Source organism: Trachymyrmex cornetzi, unplaced genomic scaffold, assembly GCF_001594075.2.
Source record: "Trachymyrmex cornetzi isolate Tcor2-1 unplaced genomic scaffold, Tcor1.1 scaffold133, whole genome shotgun sequence".
NCBI classification, from domain to species: Eukaryota; Metazoa; Arthropoda; class Insecta; order Hymenoptera; family Formicidae; genus Trachymyrmex; species Trachymyrmex cornetzi.
The window spans coordinates 257,911-263,905 of record NW_017295906.1 but is presented as its reverse complement, the minus strand read 5'-3'; the positions used below and the strand labels follow the sequence as shown (position 1 = coordinate 263,905).

General features: G+C 35.2%; 1 protein-coding gene across 1 annotated transcript in view; it reads right to left on the bottom strand.

The window, feature by feature from the left end:
* The window catches only part of ush (Zinc finger protein ush), a 100,048-nt gene that overhangs the window by 93,626 nt on the left and 427 nt on the right, over positions 1-5,995 (bottom strand). The gene's annotated exons all lie outside the window — the stretch shown is intronic.

Sequence of the window (5,995 nt, the reverse complement as noted above, 5' to 3'; positions counted from 1 at the left end):
TCTATGGCTGGTATTCATAATTCAGTCTTGTATTTAAAATTATCTTAAGTACAGTCTTAAGATATCATAAACCAATTATATGTATAGCGGTATTATCATCTTGAGACTTTACTGAATACGATCTTGAAAAATAAGAATATGAATAAGTATTATTATTGACGAATATTACTGCTCATAATTTGTTTTGAAATATGTACATATTTTATATTAAAAATTCTTATAATAATATATACAAGTATAAGCATATTCAAGCCTATAACGATCAAAGCTAGATCTTCTCAATGCCTAAATAATTCACAGTGAATTATCTATATCCTATATATGTACATGGATATGTACCATATTTTTGTAGTTATTCAAATTGCGCGCCGAAATTTTTCCGGACTTTTTCAAACGCAATTAAACTACTGCTATAATATTACAAGTTAAATTGCGTTAGATGAAGTCCGGAAAAATTTCAACGCGCAGTTTGAATAACTACAAAAATATGGTAATATATACATTATTGAGAAGATCTAGCTTTGATTGTTATAGGCTTGAATATGCTTATACTTAGTATTTAATTTCATGTCGGTCTTAATAAAATCTTATTATTGATAATAATGTATATCACATATTATTATTACATATAATAATTATATTATAGCCTTGGCCAAAAATATAAAAAATGCACTCTCATGCACAATTTGACGTAAACGTTCTACATCTAACAAAAAAATTAAAAACAGTTTTGAAAAAAGTAATTATTTTTATAACAATTTTAATATATTATTTAATTTTTTATTTTATTACCACTTCTTCCAAAAATATACAATAAATCGAGGTGCTTCACAACAGCCAGACTTTTTTTCTTATACCAAAAAAGGTGCAAATCATCCAATTGGGCAAAGAAAAATAAGTCGTTTTTATTACAAGAACAAAAAAATAGCAAACGAAAGATCTACATTTGTATACAAAGAACATCGTGCTCAAAGTAATTAATTGTTTTGAGGTTTATCAAACAAAAACAAATTTTTAGTGCATCGTTAGTTACTAAACTCATCATTTCGACAAAAAAAAAACCATCTTAAAAGAGTAAATGTGATATTAAGCAATTTTTATATGTCAATATCGGCGAATATATTATACACGTGTGAAGAGATTTTCGAAAGATTTAATCGGATCATAAGCGACCCAAATACAATCAGCAAGTGTTCGACTTGATGAAAACGTGCGTGCACACATTCATGCCCATGTTTCTTCCAGCGTGCCAGAGATAATTGGTCTCTACATTATATCGATCGCCAGTTCGCTCGGTGACGGTCGAATTCATTTTGGAGCGATCGACGGCGGCGATTCCATCCGAGCGGAACGGAAGGAAGAAGAACGGAAGAGAAAAGGGAGCGAACCTTCGGAGAAAAAAGAAGGTAAAAAAAAAGAAAGGATGAAGAGACGGGGAGAGAGGGAGAGAAGCATACAGGGGTTCCACGAAAGTCGAGAGAGCGAAATAACCGATAAGGGATGAAGGGATGGGAGGGGACGGGCGGGTTAACCAACAAGCAAATTAACACGTGGGAGGGTCCGATCGGTAAATGAGATAATTGTGCAACGAGGGCCCCCTCGGGGCTCTCCTTCTCTCTTCCTCCCTCCTCCCCTTCTCTGCTTCCTTCGTCCTTCGAACCCTTACGAGGCTTCATGAGAAGGTGAGATCGGAAGAGGCGTGTTACCGATGGACGGAACGTATCCATCGATGGATCGATCGGTCGGACGATCTTCACCGTATCCTACACCTCGTGCCACCCTCTCCCCTCCCCTCCCCCCGTACGTTGCGCCGCGACCCTTTCTTCTCGTACCTCTCGTCGCAGTCGAGATTACAGGGAGTGGGGGAAGAGGACGGGGGGTACCGAGAGATCGCCGTGGGCTCTCTCTCTCTCTCTGCTCTCTCGCGATGGGTTTATTCGCAGTCCCTCGTTCGTATCTTTATTTATGAAATCGCGGGAAGCGGCGAGGCGACCGAGGGGAAGGTACGGGATAGACGGAGATTGAGAGCCCCCGCGATCCCTGTCGGCCCAGTGGAATTAATTAAGACGTCCGGGATCATGCGAGCTTCTCTCGTTCGCGCGATTTCGCAGGTAGGATATATAGTCTCTCGCGATACCTGCCTCAGGGTAACCGAAGGGCAGCAATCTGCCAGTGAGAAGAGCAACGTTGAGAGTAAACAGCTGGTACAAACGGTACCAAAAATTTTCCATTACGTCTTTTGATGTCCTAAAAAAAAGTCGAAAGACTAGAGAGTTCTTAAAGATAATCTCAATACGGAAACATGAGAGTCTCTTTTATTGTAAAATAATCTGTTGGCTATGTAAAATAATCTGTTGGCTATGTAAAATAATCTCGTCTAGGCCGAACGAAATACTGTCGAAAACATGTGCCGCCATCAATGTACATATTCAACAGAATTTAATTTTCTATGTCCCAAAAAAATATGGAATGCATTAGCAGACATTTTACTGGATCCAGTGAGTCGCACACGTACTGTAAACAAATATCGAAAACAACTTAAAACTATAGATAGCATTGACGATAATGTTGTTTAGACATTTATGTTTTCGATTTTAAGATGGTAAAGATCAAAAGAATGTCGGCGATTAGTGTCATCGTATAAATACGTATGAAAAAAATAGTCGACACCATTGTCAGAGGTCGGAGACACTTTCGAATGTATTATGTCGGATAGAAATCTTGAAATGAAAATATATAGTAGTTATACTCAAATTCTGTCACCCACGTTTGTTTCCTACATTTGTCTTATGTACAATGCCGATAACAATGTTTCTCGGTTTTGGGCGAAGCTTTATAAAATGATATTGTGATCTATATTGCTGTGATATCTATTAACAATATCATTATTAATATTATATATTAAATGTATTGACATAAATATACTGATATATTATTATTATTATTATTATTATATTAATACATTATTTGATTATCCTGTTAACTATAATTTAAATCAGAATTAAAGTTATGTCTCTTCTAGAACTGTTATGACACAAATGTTATTTCTAAGCAATATTATGCTTGTTAATGTAACATCATTTTTTTTAATGTCGAAAAATCGGGAACCGCCTTTGACTCGACAATAAGATGTCAATGCTAATCGTCAATATAAAGAATGCCTTCATTGTTGGAAGTTTAAACGGTTCTCCGCTGTATTAATCTTTTCGCGTCGAGTTCGCCTGGCAGGCGATCGATAATCGCGAGCAAAAGCAAAGTTCATGAGAGAAAAAGATAGAGAGAGAGAGAGAGAGAGAGAGAGAGAGAGAGAGAGAGAGAGATGAAGATCGGAGTATCGATTATCACGATCGGCGATCAATTGATGTGTGATCGTGATATGATCTGCGACCGTATCTGTCTTTCTTGCTAATCGTCATCTGAACGATTTATCGCGCTCTATCAGCCGGCCAAACGACAACAGAAATGTCCTCGAGATGCTATCGCTGTATTCGATAAGACCGCTATTCGCATCGCGTTTGATTATAATCTGTAGATTTTTATTATAGATCGTACCACGACTTTTTCGCGAACTAGTACAATTCGCGAGGGACGCGTGTTTTCGCCTCTTAATTAACCAATTGCATTAAGAACGAGGCAAAGATGACTCAAGTGAAGTTTCAATATCAAGGCAGGATGCTAATTATAAGATAATTGTAAGATAGTTTACTAAGCATTTGAATAGAAGCGATTTAATTAAAGAAAGAAATGTAATATCTCTGATAGCGAAAAGAAATGAAAAAATTAACAGAACTCGATTAACAACATTCGAAGTAACAAGAAAAAAATACGCTGTTTATAGTAAATAATTATATCACTAAAAAGAGATAATTGAAAAAGGAATAATTCATAAATTTTATAACATCAAAATTATAGATTTAATATATATATATATATATATAGAAGTAATTATTATTATAATAAAAATAATTCTGTGGCTTCAAAAATAAATAAAATATTACAAGTAAAATGTTAATATCAACTTCCACGGTTGCTAATGTCAAATGGGAACTAAATGAAAACTTTCGCACTGAGAAGAACTCAAATTATCTCAAATTCAGAGTCAAAAGTTTACAGTTAACTTCGTTGGTAAATACATTCCAATTGTTTGTAAATTATATCTTATATTATTATGATTCAAATTTAATTTATTCTTTAATAAATGCAAACGTTAATATAGAGCTAAACACACACACACACACACACACACACACACACTGTTTAGCTTTAAGCTAAGCAATTCAACTGCAGAAATGGATAAATTATATTCGTTGTTTTTTTAACTCACATGCTTTGTATTAAAATAATACATTTTGAAACACTTGGCGCTTGAAAATAACAAAATGTTATTTAACTGAAGAAATTGGTTTAAATTTGATCCTTACTTAACAATATATCAAAAAACATTAATGATATCAAATTATTGCTATTTTAATACAAAATTTTTTAGCCCGCATAATTTATTTTTACAACATGAAAAGTTCATTAATATTTAATATAGGACTTCGTTAGATAGTTTTAATTCATAAATCACGAATCAGTCTCAAAGGAAAAATTGCTCATAAAATCAAATTCATCGTTCGAACTTACGTGCGTCGGCCGCGAACGACATCCTGTACGAGATAAACCGTTTAAGAATTCCTCCCGGCATATCCTACGATACAAAAATTTCCTCGTCGCCGGCGGTCGACTCATTGGAGAAGGATCACAAGCGAAATTCGGAGAACAAAGCGTGCGGTGCTCGGCAAAAAATCCAAAGAGAGAGAGAGAGGGGGGGATAGAAGAGGAGTGGAGCGATCCGGAGGGACGAGGGAGAGAGAGAGAGAGGAAGTGACGTCACGCGAAAGTAACGAGCCTCGGTTAGCCGCGATAAGACGTCCTAATCGCGCGATCTTAATGAACTCCTCCCATTAGCGCTCTGCGAGGCCGCGACGGGCCGCGACTCGTACTCATCGGAATTCTTTCTTTACTGCTTCTCTCCTAGAGGGACAAAGAGACAAAAAGGAAAAGAATTACGAAGAAAGGAGGTGAAAGAGAGAGGAAGGAGAAACGCAGGACAAAATTTTGGAAATATAATAATAATTATGTTCCATACATATCTTCCGTATAATTTATTTCGCGCTTTACAGAATTAGAGAACAGAACTTTTTTATTACGTGATGTGCGACTTGTGTATGTGCGTGTAATGTTTTTTCATTTATTTAGCAAAATCAATATTTTCAAAGCCGTAACGTCGAGATGTTTTTAGTATTTTCGAGAATATAGAAAAAATATAGTATATGTTATTGTATATAATTAGTCCGAGGGGATAACCACTCAAAAAATAGGTGTACACCTGGATTTCAGATTTCAAGACTTTTATCGGACTTCACTGGAATTCATTAGACTTCATCGGAATTCATGAATTCATCGGACTTCGTTTGACTTCATCGGACTTCATCGGAATTCAACGGATTTCACCGGAATTCATCGGATTTCACCGGAATTCGTCGGATTTCACCGGAATTCATCGGATTTCACGAGAATTCACCGGACTTCATCGGACTTCTGACAGAGTGTACACCGGAATTCAAGAGTGGTTACCCCCTCGGATTAGTCCCAATGATTATATAATTTCTGTAGTAATTTTATTGTTATTTCTTATTAATAATTGAGTTTATGTCGACACATATATGCACATAATTTATATGAATAAATAAATTATACACAATATCAATTATAAATATATATAAATTATATTGTATCATAAATGTAGCAGTCATAAATTTTATTCATAAAATATGTAAAATGTATGTAACTTTAGGACATTATAATTAAAAATAAGGAAAATAATTCTTTTTTCACAAGACAATTACGTTACAATATACAGGGTGGGGAAAAAGTATGGAAGCAAACAATTATTTCCGAAACTATTCATTTTTCGACAAAATGTCTTAGACATAATTTTTATGGTATGAAA